Here is a 21,786-nt window from a genome sequence, read left to right on the forward strand (position 1 = left end):
ATAAGTGTACGAGTATCAAGATAACCTTCATAACCTTCCCACTGTTTAAAGAATATTTTTTAGTGACTTCTGTCTCAGACTAATCATGTAACCCTTTAGTGATTATGTGTGTAGTGGAAATAATGCTGGAATATCTTTTAAACTCATTGGCATTTTCCTTTTTCCAGTAACTCTGATATTTATATATATTGTTTCAATTTGATATATAATCCTGCCCTTGTGAAATTTCACTTCTTTACTCTTATAGAAATTAGTACAGTCATATTACAGATGACTAATGAGTCATTTAATGACCACTAATCTAAATTACATTTCTACCCATGTTTTAAGCATTTTCAAATATAAACTATGCCTACATTTTCTTTAAAGTTCTCAATATTGTTTATGAGGCATTAAAAAATATCTTGTTTCATAGTGTAAAAAATATCTATTAATTATTTTCTGATAAATTATTTCCCTCTTCTCAGTTTCCAGTAGGCCTCAATTTTGATTCAGAGGTCCTTGCAGTTTTAGAGAACATACTTCCACACTAGATGCCAGGAGTGGAGTATGTAGGCTTAAAATATGTATCTCATTACATATTCCTCACCTAATTCAGGGATAGGATATGATTTAATCTGTTCCAATTACAATAAATAACAGGAATTCTGTTGAAAAGACTGATATTAAGATAGTTGCTCTCATTATTATTATTCTTAATTTCTGAATTTTATTTTAATTTTTTTATACAGCAGGTTCTTATTAGTCATCAGTTTTATACACATCAGTGTATACATGTAAATCCCAATCGCCCAATTCATCACACCAGCACCCCCATCCCCCTGTGCTTCCCCCCTTGGTGTCCATACGTTTGTTCTCTACATCTGTGTCTCAATTCTGTGCTGAAAACCGGTTCATCTGTACCATTTTTCTAGGTTCCACATATATGCGTTAATATACGATATTTGTTTTTCTCTTTCTGACTTACTTCACTCTGTATGACAGTCTCTAGATCCATCCATGTCTTAACAAATGACCCAATTTCATTCCTTTTTAGGGCTAATATTCCATTGTATATATGTACCACATCTTCTTTATCCATTCGTCTGTCGATGGGAATTTAGGTTGCTACCATGACCTGGCTATTGTAAATAGTGCTGCAGTGAACACTGGGGTGCATGTGTCTTTTTGAATTGTGGCTTTCTCTGGTATATGCCCAGTAGTGGGATTGCTGGGTCATATGGTAATTCTATTTTTAGTTTTTTAAGGAACCTCCATACTGTTCTCCATAGTGGCTGTATCAGTTTACATTCCCACCAACAGTGCAAGAGGGTTCCCTTTTCTCCACACCCTCTCCAACATTTGTTGTTTGTAGATTTTCTGATGAAGCCCATCTGACTGGTGTGAGGTGATACCTCATTGTAGTGTTGATTTGCATTTCTCTAATAATTAGTGATGTTGAGCAGCTTTTCATGTGCTTCTTGGCCATCTGTATGTCTTCTTTGGAGAAATGTCTATTTAGGTCTTCTGCCCATTTTTGGATTGGGTTGTTTGTTTTTCTGATATACAGCTTCATGAGCTGCTTGTATATTTTGGAGATTAATCCTTTGTCCATTGATTGGTTTGCAAATATTTTCTCCCATTCTGAGGGTTGTCTTTTAATCTTGTTTATGGTTTCCTTTGCTGTGCAAAAGCTTTGAAGTTTCATTAGGTCCCATTTGTTTATTTTTGTTTTTATTTCCATTACTCTAGGAGGTGGGTCAAAAAAGATCTTGCTGTGATTTATGTCAAAGAGTATTCTTCCTATCTTTTCCTCTAAGAGTGTGATAGTGTCTGGCCTTACAATTAGGTCTTGAATCCATTTTGAGTTTATTTTTGTGTATGGTGTTAGGGAGTGTTCTAATTTCATTCTTTTACATGTAGCTGTCCAGTCTTCCCAGCACCACTTGTTGAAGAGACTGTCTTTTCTCCATTGTATATCCTTGCCTCCTGTGTCATAGATTAGTTGACCATAGGTGCGTGGGTTTACCTCTGGGCTTTCTATCTTGTTCCATTGATCTATGTTTCTGTCTTTGTGCCAGTACCATATTGTCTTGATTACTGTAGCTTTGTAGTATAGTCTGAAGTCAGGGGGTCTGATTCCTCCAGCTCCGTTTTTTTCCCTCAAGACTGCATTGGCTATTCAGGGTCTTTTGTGTCCCCATACAAATTTTAAGATTTTTTGTTCTAGTTCCATAAAAAGTGCCATCAGTAACTTGTTAGGGATTGCATTTAATCTGTAGATTGCTTTGGGTAGTATAGTCATTTTCACAATATTGATTTTTCCAATCCAAGAACATGGTATATCTCTTCATCTGTTGGTACCATCTTTAATTTCTTTCATCAGTGTCTTATAGTTTTCTGCATACAGGTCTTTTGTCTCCGTAGGAAGGTTTGTTCCTAGGTATTTTATTCTTTTTGTTGCAATGGTAAATGGGAGGGTTTTCTTAATTTCTCTTTCAGGTGTTTCATCATTAGTGTATAGGAATGCAGGAGATTTCTGTGCATTAATTTTGTATCCTGAAACTTTACCAGATTCATTGATTAGCTCTAGTAGTTTTCTGGTGACCTCTTTAGGATTCTCTTTGCAAAGTATCATGTCATCTGCAAACAGTGACAGTTTTACTTCTTTTTTTCCCAATTTGTATTCCTTTTATTTATTTTTCTTCTCTGATTGCCGTGGTTTCAAAAATTACTTTGAATAATTGCGGTGAGAGTGGACTTCCTTGTCTTGTTCCTGATCTAAGAGGAAATGCTTTCAGTTTTTTACCATTGAGAATGGTGTTTGCTGTGGGTTTGTCATATATGGCCTTTATTGTGTTGAGGTAGGTTCCCTCTATGCCCACTTTCTGGAGAGTTTTTATCAAATATCAATGTTGAATTTTGTCAAAAGCTTTTCCTGCATCTATTGAGATGATCATATGGTTTTTCTTCTTCAATTTGTTAATATGGTGTATCACATTGATTGATTTGCATATATTGAAGAATCCTTCCATCCCTGGGATAAATTCCACTTGATCCTGGTATATGATCCTTTTAATGTGTTATTGCATTCTGTTTGCTAGTATTTTGTTGAGGATTTTTGCATCTATATTCACCAGAGATATTGTTGTGCAATTTTTTTTATTTTTTAGTATCTTTGCCTGGTTTTGGTATCAGGGTGATGGTGGCCTCATAAAATGAGTTTGGGAGTGTTCCTTCCTCTGCAGTTTTTTGGAAGAGTTTGAGAAGGATGGGTGTTAGCTGTTCTCTAAATGTTTGATAGAATTCATCTGTGAAGTCATCTGGTCCTGGATTTTGTTTGTTGGAAGATTTTTAATCACAGTTTCAATTTCATTGCTTGTGTTTGGTCTGTTCATATTTTCTGTTTCTTCCTGATTCAGTCTTGGAAGTTTATACCTTTCTAAGAATTTGTCCATTTCTTCCAGGTTGTCCATTTTATTGGCATAGAGTTGCTTGTAGTAGTCTCTTAGGATGCTTTGTATTTCTGTGATGTCTGTTGTCCCTTCTCCTTTTTCATTTCTAAGTTTATTGATTTGAGTCCTCTCCCTCTTTTTCTTGATGAGTCTTGCTAATGGTTTATCAATTTTGTTTATCTTCTCAGAGAACGAGCTTTTAGTTTTATTGATCTTTGCTATCGTTTTGTTCATTTCTATTTCATTTACTTCTGGTCTGATCTTTATGATTTCTTTCCTTCTGCTAACTTTGGGTTTTGTTAGTTCTTCTTTCTCTAGTTCCTTTAGGTGTAAGGTTAGATTGTTTATTTGAGATTTTTCTTGTTTCTTGAGGTAGGCTTGTATAGCTATAAACTTCCCTCTTAGAACTGCTTTTGCTGCATCCCATAGGTTTTGGATTGTTGTGTTTTCATTGTCATTTGTCTCTAGGTATTTTTTGATTTCCTCTTTGATTTCTTCAGTGACCTCTTGGTTATTTAGTAACGTAATGTTTAGCCTCCATGTGTTTGTTTTTTTTAATTTTTTTCCTCTGTAATTCATTTCTAATCTCATAGCATTGTGGTCAGAAAAGATGCTTGATATGATTTCAATTTTCTTAAATTTACTGAGGCTTGATTTGTGACCCAAGATGTGATCTATCCTGGAGAATGTCCCATGCACACTTGAGAAGAAAGTGTAATCTGCAGTTTTTCGATGGAATGTTCTATAAATATCAATTAAATCTATCTGGTCTATTGTGTGATTTAAAGCTTCTGTTTCCTTATTTATTTTCACTTTGGATGATCTGTCCATTGGTGTAAGTGAGGTGTTAAATTTCCCCACTATTATTGTGTTACTGTCGATTTCCTCTTTTATAGCTGTTGTTAGCAGTTGCCTTATGTATTGAGGTGCTCCTATGTTGGGTGCATATATATTTATAATTATTATATCTTCTTCTTGGATTGATCCCTTGATCATTATGTAGCGTCCTTCCTTGTCTCTTGTAACATTCTTTATTTTAAAGTCTATTTTATATGAATATAGCTACTCCAGCTTTCTTTTGATTTCCATTTGCATGGAATGTCTTTTTCCATCCCCTCACTTTCAGTCTGTATGTGTCCCTAGGTCTGACATGGGTCTCTTGTAGACAGCATGTAGATGGGTCTTGTTTTTGTATCCATTCAGCAAGCCTTTGTCTTTTGGTTGGAGCATTTATTCCTTTCACGTTTAAGGTAATTATCGATATGTATGTTCCTATGACCATTTTCTTAATTGTTATGGGTTTGTTTTTGTAGGTCCTTTTCATGTCTTGTGTTTCCCACTTAGAGAAGTCCGTTTAGCATTTGTTGTAGAGCTGGTTTGGTGGTGCTGAATTATCTTAGCTTTTGTTTTTCTGTTAAGCTTTTGATTTCTCCATCGAATCTGAATGAGAGCCTTGCCAGGTAGAGTAATCTTGGTTGTAGGTTCTTCCCTTTCATCACTTTAAGTATATGATGCCACTGCGGCCTGGCTTGTAGAGTTTCTGCTGAGAAATCAGCTGTTAACCTTATGGGAGTTCCCTTGTATGTTATTTGTCGTTTTTCCCTTGCTGCTTTCAGTAATTTTTCTTTGTCTTTAATTTTTGCCGATTTGATTACTACGTGTCCCGGCGTGTTTCTCCTTGGGTTTATCCTGTATGGGATTCGCTGCGCTTCCTGGACTTGTGTAGCTATTTCCTTTCCCATGTTAGGGAAGTTTTCGACTATAATCTCTGCAAATATTATCTCTGGTCCTTTCTCTCTCTCTTCTCCTTCTGGGACCCCTATAATGCGAATGTTGTTGCATTTAATGTTTTCCCAGAGGTCTCTTAGGCTGTCTTCATTTCTTTTCATTCTTTTTTCTTCATTCTCTTCTGTAGAAGTGAATTCCACCTTTCTGTCTTCCAGGTCACTTATCCTTTCTTCTGCCTCAGTTATTCTGCTATTGATTCCTTCTAGTGTAGTTTTCATTTCAGTTATTGTATTGTTCATCTCTGTTTGTTCTTTAATTCTTCTAGGTCTTTGTTAAACATTTCTTCCATCTTCTTTATCTTTGCCTCCATTCTTTCTCCGAGGTCCTGGATCATCTTCACTGTCATTAACCTGAATTCTTTTTCTGGAAGGTTTTCTATGTCCACTTCATTTAGTTGTTTTTCTTGGTTTTTATCTTGTTCCTTCATCTGTTCCATAGCCCTCTGCCTTTTCATCTTGTCTAACTTTCTGTGGATGTCTATTATTAATTTTTAAACAAGTAATACATAGCATTATCTGTTCTGTTAGGTAGGGTGAATCACAATGACGGCCAGTACCACATGTATTAGTTTGCATTAAGTTATGATGTATAACAAACATCTCTAAAAGTCAGTTGTTATAACAGCAATGTTTTTATATAACAAAGTTATATCGGTTACTCTCATTACATGTTAGCTTCAGGCTACTGCTGGTCAGTGACAACTCTGCTCTTTTTTCATGTGCCTTTTTCATTTGAGGATTTAGGTGGAAGAAGTGGTCTCTGTTTGGGCCATGTAGTTCTCATGGTATAAGTAAGATAGATAGTAAGTGAGCCCAGCCACAAGTGCTTAAAGCTTTTTGTTCATCATATGTTACATCCACTCATCTTCCATTAGCCAGAGCAAATCACATAGCTAAGCCCAAAATTAATTGGGCTGGGTAATTAGGATGTTAATGAAGAAAGTCAATTTGCCTTTTTCTCCAACTCAGTGGTCCCCAACCTTTTTGGCTCCAGAGACTGGTTTTGTAGAAGACAGTTTTTCCATGGACGGGGGTGGGTGGGGAGGGGTATGGTTCAGGTGGTAACACAAGTGATGGGAAGGGAAGCGATGGGGAGCAGCAAACGAAGCTTTGCTTGTTTGCCCACTGCTCACCTCCTGCTGTGCAGCCTGGTTCCCCCCACCTTGTCTAGCTGGTATAACTTTTTGGAATTTTGTACCTACCAAGAGATAATTATTATTAAAAAGTATAGTACAGTTAAATGTTATTAAAAGTAAGATTTTAGTTTTAATTATTGGGAGAAAATGTCATTGTAAATAATGATTTTCCTTGCTTTTAAAGAGAGAAATATGCAGTAAGGAGTTCTGAAACATCCAGTGAAACTTCTCTAAATTTACCAAATGTTTCAAATTAAACTTGCAAATTATTTTTCATCATGTGGGGTTTTTAATTGAAGAATCATTCATTTTTTTCTTTCTTCAAAATTCGTGACATTTTGTAGTTGATAATTTTATAGAGGGAAACTTACTTTTTTTTTTTTTTTTTTGCTGTACGCGGGCCTCTCACTGCTGTGGCCTCTCCCGTTGCGGAGCACAGGCTCCGGACACACAGGCTCCGCGGCCATGGCTCGCGGGCCCAGCCGCTGCGCGGCATGTGGGATCTTCCGGGATAGGGGCACGAACCCGTGTCCCCTGCATCGGCAGGCGGACTCTCAACCACTGCGCCACCAGGGAAGCCCCTGGGAAACTTACTTTTAATAAAGTTATGTACTTGTCTTTCCAGTACAGCAGTGTCTTTGCTGCTTCCAACATGCGTATGAATGGCACCTATGTTTTTTTTTTGGGTGGGGGAGGTATGCGGGCCTCTCACTGCTGTGGCCTCTCCTGTTGCGGAGCACAGGCTCCAGACGTGCAGGCTCAGCAGCCATGCTCACGGGCCTAGCCGATCCACGGCATGTGGGATCTTCTGAGACCGGGGCACAAACCCGTGTCCCCTGCATCGGCAGGTGGACTCCCAACCACTGCGCCACCAGGGAAGCCTGGCACCTATCTTAAATAATGCTTTCATGTTTCTTTATTAACAAGGTAGGTGAATAAAAAATTTACTTTTTTAGTTAATCATATTTTTCCTTTTAAAATGAAAAGAAAATTGTATTGCAAATCTAAAATTATTAAGGCATCTGTGACTGCAGACTTAATCTCTTAGTTGTTTAATAATTTCTTGAAGCAAATTAATCAAATATGTATCTGAGAATTATGAAATTTTGCTATACAAATTAATGACAGAAGTGAAGATGTTTTTTATTAATTTATATATTAATTCAAAAAGATAAAAATTATATAATCAAATGGTAGAGGGTTTGTAAATAGAAAGAAAGAAAGTCATGTAATGAACTAGGAAGTGAAAGTGTGGATGGTAGTTGATTCCGCTTAATTAATCGTGAAATAGGTGTCTGGTACCTCACATAATCAACATGAAGGATGAGAACTAGGACTGGGCATGATCTCAGGAAGTCTGAACAGCCAAGGTCTTGCTATGGGAAGTGTTTGCTTAGGTTATCACCATTGTCATAATTATCACTGGGTATGTCACACTGCTGTACCTGATACCATTGGACAGTTAGCTCATATGCTGCTGGACTGCACATCTTTGGATATTTGTTGTATTCCTTACTACTTGCTTCTCAGCTTCTTGGTAGCTGCTTCACAGACCCTCAAACTAAATCATTAACTCTATGTTACTCCCCCGTGTTAATTTTTCTGGATAGCAGCTACTAAATGGCTGCATTGTGTCACATGCTTAATTCTAGATGCTAAAGCATGTCAAGAGAGACACATTTTCACATATTGTGATATGTTGACAGAACTGGTATTCAAGGAAATACACACAAAACAATGATTTATCACATTTTTGCTTGTCAGATTGGCAAATATTAAAAAGATTGATAATATTCAGAGTAAGTAAGGGCATGAGGAAACCAGCACTCTTATAGTAAACTAGTACTTTCTACAGGGAAGTTTGTTAATGAGCATAAACTACTAAAATATGAGTGTGTTTTAACACAAATTTTTCATAAGGAAAACGTGAAATAAATGTGGAATGATATATGTCAGAGAACATTTATTATAATGTTTACAATAGAGTTAGAAATTACCTAATTGCCAGATAAAGAATGAGAGATAGAGAAAGATATTTAGAAGTTTATTCGAAGAAAATATACTCTGGCTACTTTTCAGTTTGTGGGAAACTGGATGAATTGCATTTTCTTTGTTTATTTTCTTATTGCTTAAAGTCCCTATATCAATATTTATTGTTTTCATAATTAGAAAAATAATTTTCCCATTTTATCTAGAATTTTGGAAAAGATCATTAAAAGAAATAATCCTACATTCTAAATCTTGTTTTGCTTATATTTCTGAGTCTTTATTTTTCCTGTCTAAAGTGAGATGATAAGGATAGAAAATGAATTATTTCCATTAATCCTTCAGTCTTCAAGGTATTTATTCTACAGAATACTTCAGATCCTTTTATGTCTTCTTTAGAAATAAACGTGTAATGGAATGAGATACCATTGAGTGAGGTGGTGTTTTGTTGGAAGGTGATGCTCAGTTATTTCTAGAGGAGATTGTATAGTGGTGTGAAATTAGATATGTTGGTTAGGTGGGGAACACTTGGTGCATCTTGGGAATGCAACTCTTTTATGAACTTTTGGAGGTGATATTAAATGGCTACAGAGATACGAAAGCCAATATCAATGGCAATTTTTATTTTCAGAGAAACTGCCAGGGAAAGAGTGAGGGTAAAACCAAAGATTCTAGAAGAATTTTAAGAGTAATTAAGTGACAAGAGAGGAAATCCAAACAGCTAATAAACATATAATAAGATTCTCAACCTTATTAGTAATCAGAAAAATGTGATTTTTGATCACAATGAGCTATCATAATATATCCATCAAATTAGCAGAAATTAAAGTGTCAGAAATACCAAATGTTGGTAAGAATATGAAACAATGGGAATTTGGTGGATTGTAATCTGGTGCAACCACTGTGGAATATGGGTTTGGCATTATTTAGGAAAGTTAAAGATGTACGTATCTTATGATTTAGCAACCCCATTGTTGTTTGTATATTTTAAAATAAATCTTGTATGTATGTATCACATGTTCATAGTATCTTTTTAAAATAATAACCCCAAATTGGAAACAACTGGAATGTCCATCAGAATTTTAACATTTTGGTATATTCATAAAATAGAATAATATGTGATGCATCTCCTAATATGGGTGAACATATACCTAATAATGTGTAAAACAGGGAAGTCTAAAAGGATAGGTGCAGTATGATTTAAATTTTATGCACTTGAGAACCTGGAAGAATCAAACTACTATTTACGGTTCATAAATCACAAAACAAGAATGAATTATTCATAGGAAACAGAATAATGTTTATCTATAGTTGGAAGGTAGAGAGGTATATTTAGGGAGGGACAAACAGACAACATTCTATTTCTAAAACCCAAGTTGTTTATAACTGTTTTCATAATTCACCTACAAATTTTGTATACATTTTTGAAATATTTTAAAATTAAAAACATTTAAAATGAAGCTATGCAGGAAAATATAAAACTTTTAAAAAATTTACTTTTCTTTACTTGGTACTGGTAGTTCCTAGTAGATTTAGAAGGTTTGTGAGTTGGGGTGAAGGAAAGTAGTTTAAGTTAGAGGAGAATGGTACAGTTAAAATACTCCCAGGGGGTTCCACAAGTCAGTTGAGAAATCTGTAGAATTGTGACATTATTCAGTTCTTACTGAATTTCTGTCTATATATCACTGAGTGAGAAGTGTTGAAATCTCTAACTGTAATTGTGGATTTATCTATTTCTTTTAATTCTGTCAGTTTTTGCTTCATGTATTTTGTAGTTCAGTTTTTGGGTGCATAAACATTTAGGATTGGTATAACTTCTTGATGGACTAAAACTTTTATCATTATAGAATGCCCCTCTTTATCCCTGGTAACGTTTTTACTCAAAAGCAGGGGTCCCCAACCCCCAGGTGGACTGGTACCTGTTTGTGGCCTGTTAGGAACTGGGCCCTACAGCAGGAGGTGAGCGGCAGGTGAGCAAAGGAAGCTTCATCTGTATTTACAGCCGCTCCCCATCGCTCGCATTACTGCCTGAGCTCCACCTCCAGTCAGATCAGCGACAGCATTAGATTCTCATAGGGCATGAACCCTACTGTGAACTGCACACGTAAGGGATCTAGGTTGCACGATCCTTATGAGAACCTAATGCCTGATGATCTGAGGTGGAGCTGAGGCAGTGATGCTAATGCTGGGGAGCGGCTGCAAATACAGATTATCATTAGCAGAGAGGTTTGACTGCACAGAGACCATAATAAGTCAGTTGCTTGCAGACTCATATCAAAACCCTATCAGTGAGTGGCAAGTGACAATTAAGCTGCATCTGGTGGCAGGCTGTAGAGTGACAAGTGAGTTGATGTACTTCAGTTGTACAGCTGCATCTGGTGGCAGGCTTTAAGTCAGAATCTGACACTTATTTAGTCCACACGCAGCCTGCCCATTATTTTATTTACCACTTCCGTCCATGCCTCTTTCCCACACTGCGCACTTGTCTGTCACAGTTTCAGTAAGTTCACAAGCTAACCCTAGCCAAAATGAGTAAAAAAACAAATGTCGCTGGAGAGCTTTTTTGAAATGGGGGAAAGACCCAATGATGAGACAGCAGAAGTCTCGAAGACTGCCAACAAAAAGAAAGCTGCATTTGAAAGAAAATACCAAGAGTCCTACTTAGATTATGTGTTCATTGCAACAAGTGCTTCACATTCTCCAAGCCTGCTTTGTATAATATGTGGCAACTGGCTATCCAATGAAGCCATGAAACCTTCCAAAATGCTTTGCTACATGGAAACCAAGCACCCTGAATTAAAAGACAAGCTTTTGGAATTTTTCAAAAGCAAAAAAAAAAAACATGAACACAAAGAACAGAAACAATTATTGAAGGCCACCCTTTCATCGAATGTGTCTGTACTGAGAGCATCATTCTTAGTGGCTAACCGCATTGCTAAAGCTAAGAAGCCCTTGACTGTTGGTGAAGAGTTGATCCTGCCTGCTGCTAAGGACATTTGTTGTGAACTTTTAGGAGAGGCTGCAGTTCAAAAGGTGGCATGTGTTCGTTCCTCTTTTGGCTAGCACCGTAACTAGATGAACTGATGAAATAGCAGCGGATATTGAGGCACAATTGTTAGAGAGGATTAATGAGTCACCATGGTATGCAATTCAGGTTGACAAGTCTACTGATGTTGACAGCAAAGCAACAGTGCTTGTTTTTGTGCGATATGTTTTTCAGGAGGATGTGCATGAGGTTATGTTATGTGCACTTTTGTTGCCAACCAACACCACAGCTGCAGACCTATTCAAGTCTTTGAATGATTACATATCAGGAAAACTGAAGTGGTCATTTTGTGTCAGTATATGCACGGATGGAGCGGCTACTGTGACTGGACAGCTTTCTGGTTTCACTACTCGGGTCAAAGGGGTCGCTTCTGAATGTGAGTCTGTGCACTGTGTCATCCATAGAGAAATGCTGGCTAGCCAAAAATGTCACCTGAACTTAACAACATTTTGCAGAATGTGATTAAAATTATCAAACACATTAAAGTACATGCCCTTAACTCATGTCTGTTCACGCAGCTCTGTGAGGGGATAGACACAGAACATACACGTCTTCTCTTGTACACAGAAGTGAGATGGCTTTCTAAAGGTAGATCACTGGCCAGAGTTTTTGAGTTACGAGAGCCACTCCAGAGATTTCTTTTAGAAAAAACAGTCACCGCTGGCAGCACATTTCAGTGACACAGAATGGGTCACAAAACTTGCTTACTTATGTGACATATTCAACCTGCTCAACGAACACAATCTGTCACTTCAGGGGAGAATGACAGCTGTGTTCAAGTCAGCAGGTAGAGTGGCTGCATTCAAAGCCAAACTGGAATTATGCAGGCGATGAGTGAACACTGGGATTTTTGACATGTTTCAAACATTAGCAGAGATTTTGAAAGAGGCTGAGCCAGGGCCTTCTTTCTCCCAGCTGGTGCATGATCACCTATCTCAGCTTTCAAAAGAGTTTGAGCATTATTTCCCAACCGCAAAAGTCCCCCGAAACGGTAAGGAATGGATCTGTGACCCACTTGTGAATAAGCCCAGTGAATCAACTTTGTCCATGCTAGAAGAGGATCAACTTCTTGAGATCGCAAATGACGGTGGCCTTAAAAGTATGTTTGAGACAACTTCAAATCTCCATACATTCTGGATTAAAGTCAAGGTGGAATATCCTGAGATTGCCACTAAAGCACTGAAAAACCTGCTTCCATTTCCAACATCCTATCTTTGTGAAGCAGGATTTTCTGCAGTGACAGCAGACAAAACAAGATTATGGGGCTTCCCTGGTGACGCAGTGGTTGGGAGTCCGCCTGCCGATGCAGGGGACGCGGGTTCGTGCCCCGGTCCGGGAGGATCCCACATACTGCAGAGCGGCTGGGCCTGTGGGCCATGGCCGCGGAGCCTGTGTGTCCGGAGCCTGTGCTCCGCAACGGGAGAGGCCACAACCACTGCGCCACCAGGGAAGCCCCTCATTTAATTTTTTTTATTTTTTATTTTTAGTGGTTGCTCTGGTGATTACAATATACTAAACTTTTCACAGTTTACTTAGAATCAATATTTTACTATTTCAGTTGGAATGTAGAGATCTTACTACCTTATTACTTCCCATTTATGCTGTAGTTTGTTTATAAACTATATATACATAAATTGAGAATGTCTTTATTTCAGCTTCATTCCTGAAGGATATGGAATTCTGAGTTGACACTTCTTTTCTTTCAGAATTTAAAAAATTTTGTTCCATTTTCTTCTGGTATGCATGGTTTTTGATGAGAAATCTCCATAAGTGTCCGTTTTTTGAGTCATTGTTCCATAGTTAATACGTTGTTTTCTCTGGCTGCTTTCAAGATTTATTTTTGCCTTTAGTGTTCAGTAGTTTGATTATGATACACATGGACATGGATTTCTTTAGGTTTAAGGCTTGCTCAGCTTCTTGAATTTATAGATACCTTTTGCTTCACTTGAGATGTTTAGGACCATTATTTCTTCAAATATTTTTTCAGCTCTGCACTTTCTCTTTTCTTGCTGTAACTCTGATGACACACGTTAAACTTTTCTTTTTATTGTCCCATAGTCTCTGTAGTTCTTCTCATTTTTAAGAAAACTTTTTCCTCTGTATTGATCAGATTGAATAATTTCAGTTGATCTATCTTTGAATTTACTGACTCTCATCTGTTATTACCATTCTGCTATTGAGTCCATTCATTGAGTTTTTCACCCAGTTATTGTATTTTTCAATTCTAAAATTTCCACTTTGTTCTTCTTTATATCTTCTTTTGCTTCACTGGGACATTCTATTTTAAAATTCATTTAAGAGTATTCAAGGTTACTAATTCACACTTTTTATAATGGCTGCTTTGAAGTCTTTGTCAGATTATTCCAACATCTGTGTCATCTTGATGTTGGCATCTGTGTTTGTCTTTTCCCACATGAGTGGCAGTTTTTCTGGTTCTTCATATGCCAATTAATTTTGGATTGTATCCTGGATATTTTGAATATTTAATGAGACTCTGGTCTTGTTTAATCCTATTGAGAGTATTGATCCTTATGTTTTAGCAGAAAATCAACCTGCTTATGTTCAGGCCACAAGTTCCACATGGTCTTCAGTGGGCCATGTTTCTAATATCAGTTCAGTTTCGGAAGCTTTTATAGTACTTTTTGGATTTTTCCTGGCTATGTACCACCCAGTGCTCTGGTTGGAACCTGGCTGGTGGTCTGCTCATTAATTCAGTTTTCAAAATCTTTGTTATGCTAATTAGGTTCAGGTCTATACCTGTGCAGCTGGGAATGAGCCCTGAAGTTTCTAAACAACCATTTTGGGTTGTTTCTTTGAGTTTTTTGCTCTCTGTCATCACCCTGGAACTCCCCAGTTTTCTGGGGCTTTTCCTTTTAGGCCTCAGGCCAGAAACTTGGTAGTCTAGTTATTCTGTTGCACACTTCCTTTTTTGATTCTGCATCAAGGACTTAGTGATGTGAAGATAGAGAAAGGAAAAACATAGTGGGAGTTTCCCCACCCACTTTGAACCACAGCTCCACCAGAGAGGAAGGTTCCCGTCCCTCAGAATTTTGACTTTTTTGGGTTCCTCTGGCTACAACTGTCACCACTGCCATGGGTTTGTTGGGGGCTGGAGTATGAAAGAACAGAGGAAAGAAAAGAATAGGGGGATTTCTGCATTGTTTCTGAACATTAGGAGTTCTATTCCCTGTTCTTTGAGTCAGAAATGGAAGTTTTTTTCCCTGGAGTTCTGTTTGTAGTACAGTGCTCACATTTGTGTATCTTACTGTGTTATTGTTCTGACCAGGGGATGTCAAAAGAAAAAAGAGGTAAATTTATCACTAGTTTGGTGGCCCTTATAATTCTCATGTTCTCTGTTCTACCTGCTACTGTCTAATTTTTAGAGTTCTCAAAAATCTATTCTATGTTTTCTGTCTGAGTTTTCTACTTGTGTTCAGTGATGCAGGAAGAAGTGTACTTAGTCCATCTTACCTGGAACATAGCAATAAATTGATAACTTTGAAATTCAAAATTAATTATTTTAAAGAAACTGTAGAACTTCCTAGAGTTATTGATAATACTAGAGAGAAGGAAATTGAAGATCTGGTGTAATTTAAAAAAACAGTTCAAACCTCATTTTTTCCAAATGACATCCATTCTGATCCACTTTGATCAAGTAAGCATTGGATCATTTTGGGGAGAAGGGGAGCAAAATATACTGTAGTGGTAAGCCCCTTCTTAACTTAAACAAAATTATTAAATACTAGTGAGGGAGAGTACAACTGTGTCTGAACATTGAAGCCTGAGAGTTGGCAAATGTGGAGTTTGTTTTTTGCAGTAGTTTCTGTGTATTACCTAGCGGTCTCCAGAGAAACAAAATAAATAGGATGTGTGTGGTGTGTGCATATGTATATGTGTATATATATGTATATGTACACATATACATATATATTATATACATATATGTAGGGAGAGAGGGTGGGGGAGGTCGCCCACGAGAACAAGATTTTAAGGAATTGGCTTACATGATTGTTGAGGATGGTAAGTCCAAAATCTACCAAGTAGGTGCGAGACTTAGGGAAGAGATGATGTTGCAGCTCAGTTCCAAACGTAGACTGCAGACAGAATTCATTCTTCCTCTGAGGATGTCAGTCTTTCTCCTCTTAAGGCCCTCAGCTGATTGGTCATATGAGGTTCACCCATATTTTACAGGTAGTCTGCTTTATTAAAAGTCTGTTGATTTAAATGTTCTCATTTTCAAACAATATATAAACTAATGTTTGACCAAAAATCTGGGTACTGTGTCCTAGCCAAGTTGACATATAAAATTAACCATTACATCCTGGAAGGTGATAATAGATAATACTTTAACTCATTGCATAATTGTCCATTTTTTGAGTGGCTTCACTGTAGACATAGTCAGTTGACAATCAAAGGTCCAATTGGCAATCAAAGTCTGCTTTTTAAGGAAAAAGCAATTTCTCATGGATCTTCAGTGTCATCCTAGATTAATTTTACTGTAATTGTATTTAAATAGATTTTAATCTATGACTGAGTATACATGACTTAAATGTTAGGTCTTTGAAAATTATATATTCATACCTCAAATCAGATAGAAACAAAACCACACTCCAGTAAAATTGATAATGGATGAGACTGTTTTGCTTAAACTAAGTGTAGAATAAATAAATATTACTGTTACTGTAATCAGTCTATTTCTGCATTCTTCTTCAATGATACTTCTTAGTATTAGAGTTAGTATTACTGATACTTCAATTATGACTGGAATTTCTAGGTCCTTCTCAATATTCTGAGTCAGTGTATCTGGAACACAGCCTAGTTATATGCATTTAAAATGTTTTCCTCAGAAAATCTAATGTTGGTAGTCTAAGACTCTGAAGTATAAATTCTATAGGAATGGGTAAAGAACATATATAACATTTAGGCAAATTATCAGAATCACCTGGAATATTTTTTAAAACTATCATCAATGCCACATGCCATCCATACTAAAACAGCATCTTCAGTGGTGAGCTCCAGAGATCTGTTTTTTTTGTTGTTTTCTTTTTTTTTAAGCTCCTTTAAGGATACTGTGGTCATCTAGATTTGAAGAAAACCTGTTCTATATTAACTTTCTTAAAAATTAGTAGTTTCATTTAAGAGGTTGTCAGTAACTGGGTAATGAAAAATTATTGCTTGAGATCACTGGGGGTGCTTGAATAACAGGTATTTTTTATATTTAATTAAGTGGAAGAATTAATACATTATAGATTTAATATACTATACAAATTTTAGTTAGGTTAAACATGTACTTATATACGATGAAATCACAAAGTATTGAAAAAAATCTTTTTCCTTAATACTTAGGTAGTAGGGAAGGCTTATCAAGGTATAATATAAAACTCAGAAATGATTTTTAGAAGTTAAAATTTTAACTATATGCTATATGACAACAAAAACACAGAAATGAAGCAAGAACATATTCAGACTTGGGGAAATATATCACAGACTTATGACCTCTGTAATTCAAAGAGCCCTTAAAAATCATTAAAAAAAGACACCCCAATAGGAAAACATGAAAAAGACAGAATCTGACAACCAATAGAAGAAATTTAAATGACTGTCAAGTATTAAAACACAAATTCACTGATAAATTTAAAAAAACCTAAATAAATCCAGATAAGCATTTTCCTGTCATAGTGGCACACATTAAAAGCTTGATAATGTTCATTTTGGGGCAAAGATGTATGCAAATGGACATACATATTATACCTCAACCAATGTTAAATTCAGTATAATTCAGTATCACTTTTTAGGGTAATTTGGAATATCTATTTAATCTGAAAAATTTTCATCATCTTTCACCAATAATTCTACTTTAAGGAATGAATCCTACAGAAATTCTCTCAGTATTGCCCTCCAAATTTGTACATTACAATAAATATACATGGTAGTATATTTTGTAACGCCAAAAATTGTAAGTAAAGTAGGTTAATCAAGGAGAGACTCATTAAACAAATTGTAGTACAACTATAAGATGGCATACAATGCAATTGTTAAAAAGAATGAGGAGGCTTGAAATGTTTGAATGTATAAAAAATAGGATAATTACAATTTAAGTGAAAAAAAGGTTGCAGAACAACATATACAGTGCTTACCTACTTTTCAAAAAATATATAAAAACTTAGGTAGATAGATCTATCTAGATAGATAAACATGTACCAAAATATTAAACATTTTGACCTCTGGAGAGTAGGATTGCAATAGGAGTGCTTCCATTTCTACTTTATCCATTTCTGTATTAAAATTTTATAGCATGCATGTGTTAGTTTCAAATACTTACAAAGGGGACAAATAGAAAAGAAAAAGATTAATGGCTTGCTGCCATCTAGGAGTGCCACAAGGTTGTCTTCTGCTTTTATACTGTTAAAAAGTTCTATGGATTCTTTGGGTGAAGTCATATATGACAAGCTTATCATGTTTTCAGATGGAAAAAAATTGGGAGGGATAATTAATAATGAAATTGAGTCAAGTTTCAACCTCCCTAGAACTGAATATTGGGTTGAAACTAACAATAAAATATTAACAAGGACAAACATAATTTACTCTATCTAGGCATAAAGAATTGGTTAGTTAAGTTTAAGATATGGGGATATCTGGCTTCTATCTCATGTGAAAAAAAGATTTAGTTTCCATGAGCTCTGTATGAACTGAAGATGTGATACCCTTGCAATTTTAGATTATCCAGGTCTCAGGAGTTTTTGTGGTGTCCTGTGTTGGCCCATCTGGATTATCTTGTTGTATTAAGAGTGCTACTGTTTTTGATGAAACATTGCAAGCGGTGTGCATACAGAGGACAGGGATCAGGAGGGTGAAGGATCTGTAATAAACCCTGCCACAAATTTAGAGCTCTTCAACTTAGAAAAGAGAGAATTAAGGGGACACAGGATGGTTGTATTCAAATATTTGGAAGTTGTCTTATGACAGCATTTTCCTTTTTTGATTTTGAGAGCAGAAATGGTACAGATTAGAGAACCAACAATGTGAGCTTACCTTGTGTAACAAACTCCCAATTCCTGGATATCTGAGCAAAAATTAGGTAATGTATACTGACACTGTGCAATGTATTCTTTACTTGAGAAGAAGTGTTGAATGAGTTATTTTCTAATATTAAAAAAACCCTCCAATATAGGATTCTATCAGTATGATAATGATTATAGACTATTTTCTTATATAAGTAGAATAAGTAGTTAAACTTCTAAGAATTTTTTAAATCCATACATTTTGCAGAAATCTAGGAATATATATCAGAAAATAATAGTTAGATTTCTACGAAATGATGGGTTTAAAATGATTCATTCCTGAACTTTTCAAAAATAAAGAATAAAATACAGTTGGAATAAAGTTCAAAGTTGTTTTAACTTATATGCAAATCTGGTAGAATGAGTCATAATATTTGAAGAATAAGCTCTGCATAGTTGGGGACTCTCTTCTGTATCCCTGTATATAGGATAGTTCTTTGGACATAGTAGGTGCTCAGTAAAAGTTTTTTAGGGAATGAAAAAGGAGGGACCTCATTATCAGAATCAGGAATGGAGTGACAGAAGGATGGGATAGATTTGGTGATAAGATTTGGTGATAAGAGGAGGCCAAGATTAGAAATCTTGGCATATCCATAGTATTAGGTAAATAATTTATACCAGAGTATGGAAAATTTGGGCATTAATTTTTTTTTTGACTAAATGTAAACTGTTAAATTCAGTTCATGATGGAAAATGCAGGCAGATTGTAAGGATTAGCCAAAAATTCAATTTAAATCCAAATTAAGAGTATCTACATAGCAGGGAAGAGAAAAGATTTTAACTGTGATGATCTATATGTTATGTTATTTAATGTTATGGCTCTCATCCGAAGGACATTCAAATTAAGGGTTAGGAAATCCAATCCATGAGTGTTCAGAAGTATGAGGTAAAGACTAAGGCATCTGGCAACCAGGGAATCTGCTATTAAAATTAAGACAGACCAACAGGCAAGATAATTTAATACTAATACTGACCTAGGGCTTCTTACACTGTGCCTTGTTCTAAAAAGTAGGGCAACTGAATATTCAGGGGAGAGTTAGTAATTCTAGTGTAAACTTAGGGGGCTAAAGGGGCAGGGAATCAAACTGAGTATTATACCATCATTTTAAGTGTGAGGATTGTGATACTAGGTATCAGTGGTTGGTTGGGCTATACCTGGATTTGTTTTGTTTTTTAATAAATTTATTTATTTATTTTTGGCTGCGTTGGGTCTTCGTTGCTGCGTGCAGGCTTTCTCCAGTTGCAGCGAGTGGGGGCTACTCTTCGTGGTGGTGCGAGGGCTTCTCATTGCAGTGGCCTCTCTTGTTGCGGAGCACAGGCTCTAGGTGCAGGAGCTTCAGTAGTTGTGGCACGTGGGCTCAGTCGTTGTGGCTCGTGGGCTCTAGTGTACAGACTCAGTAGTTGTGGCACACGGGCTTAGTTGCTCCGCGGCATGTGGGATCTTCCTGGACCAGAGATCGAACCCGTGTCCCCTGCATTGGCAGGCAGATTCTTAACCACTGCGCCACCAGGGAAGTCCCCTTGTTTTGTTTTCAATGTGAAAAATCTAAGAGTATCTCACTGTAAGCTTCTTGATAGTTTTTAGAAATTGTAGATATAGTCTTTAAATATAAGAGTTTTCAGTTAGTTTCATCTAGTCTAGTTTTTACAGAGTACTGGTAACAAGTTTATTACTCCAATGATAACTAAGATCATTCCAATTAAATACTGAAAAAAGAACAGTTTAGTTGTCGAGAGAACATGAGAAAGCGTTTATGTCCTCTTCCTAATCCTAATAAAATAATGCTTTAATAATCAGAGAAAATAGATCATTGGGAATTTTTCTGGAAGGAACTAAGTTATATGCTATTTAGAGTCCAAATATATTAAAAATATACTTTAATACTCATAGTAATCAGTGATTTATGGTATGCCTTTGTCTGAAGGAATGCATCCAAAGTGTATTTCCAATTGAGACCATAATTAACCATTGCAGTAGAAAAAAATCAAAAAACACTAAGAAAAGATGTAACAAAAAAGGTTGAATATTATGAAGAGAAAAATTTTAGAAACAAAATTCCCAAATATGTGCCCTGCTTAGCATCACCTATATTAAGTTACTATGACTGCTTGTTACTCGAAGTATGGTCCATGGACCAGCAGAATTGGAATCACCTGGGAACTTGTAAAATGCAGAATCTCGGACCCCCACGCTGGACCTACTGAATCAGGGTCTGCATTTTAATGTGATCCTTAGGTATGTGCACATTTAACTTTAAGAAGTACTGCTCTAAACAGTTTATGCTTCTGCAAGATCCACATCAGTTTCTGTCATCTTAGAGAAGCAGTTTCATGCCTCCCATTCACCGTTGGTCATTGTCTTCTTTGGGAGCTTCTGGGTAGAAAACAAACATTGCAACTTGATTGATTTTGTATTCCCGGTTCTAATACCAGGGCTGGTATGTAGTAGAGCCCACTAAATGGTTTTTGAATGAATGAATAAATAAGTGAGCATTTCTTTGGAGAATCTAGACTCTTGCATCTCTAGCACCTTCAGAAAGCTGTTGACTTTCATCGTAGACAGTAGCACAGAGCTGATAGCCCACACTTACCTATACCGAGAAGATAGTGACACATATTGGAGGAGGTATGAGGCTCATGTTATACTCTCCATTCAGATATCCAAATAGGAGTAATTCATGACTGCTTGTTAACTGTCACAGTGTCAGGCACGGAGGACACAGTGGTGGGAAATGTGCTAGTCTTCACCATTATTACAACTGCATCTATAGAATGCAGTTCCTAATCTCTGGGATTTAATCCTGAGGCTTTTCTTTGCCAGATGTTAATCTCTCAGTGTGAGTCCTCATTTTCCTACTGTTGATCTGACGGTGTCGTCCATGTTTGTCTTTATGAAAAGTACCATTTCTTTAAGAATCCCCTTCCTTTGTGTGTTGTGGTTGTATGTTTAAAAACACTGGTTAGAGTTCTGTAGAATGGGCTGTTTTGCCCCAGTCAACCTAGGGGTGAAAACAAAAGGTCTTTAAGGGATGGGGAGGCAAGTGGTATAAGTCCTTAGCTGCCTTAAACTGAACACTTCCCTCATGTCCGGGATTCCTTATCACACACAATTCAATTCACTGACCATATTACGTATTGGATATTTTGCGTGGAATCCTTTTTACTCTTTTTAAACTCCTCATGGTCTTCATTTCAATTATTATTCCCCTTCTTCTAGGACTTCCCCATCTTTACCAGAATATAAACATTCTCAGTCCTTTCCACTTTAGGAAGAAAGGCATCCTTCTCTTTCCTTCCTGGAACATCTTTTTTACTTTTGCCCCAATTTGAGAAGCT

Source organism: Mesoplodon mirus (genome assembly GCF_964341445.2).
Source record: "Mesoplodon mirus genome assembly, chromosome: 4".
NCBI classification, from domain to species: domain Eukaryota; kingdom Metazoa; phylum Chordata; class Mammalia; order Artiodactyla; family Ziphiidae; genus Mesoplodon; species Mesoplodon mirus.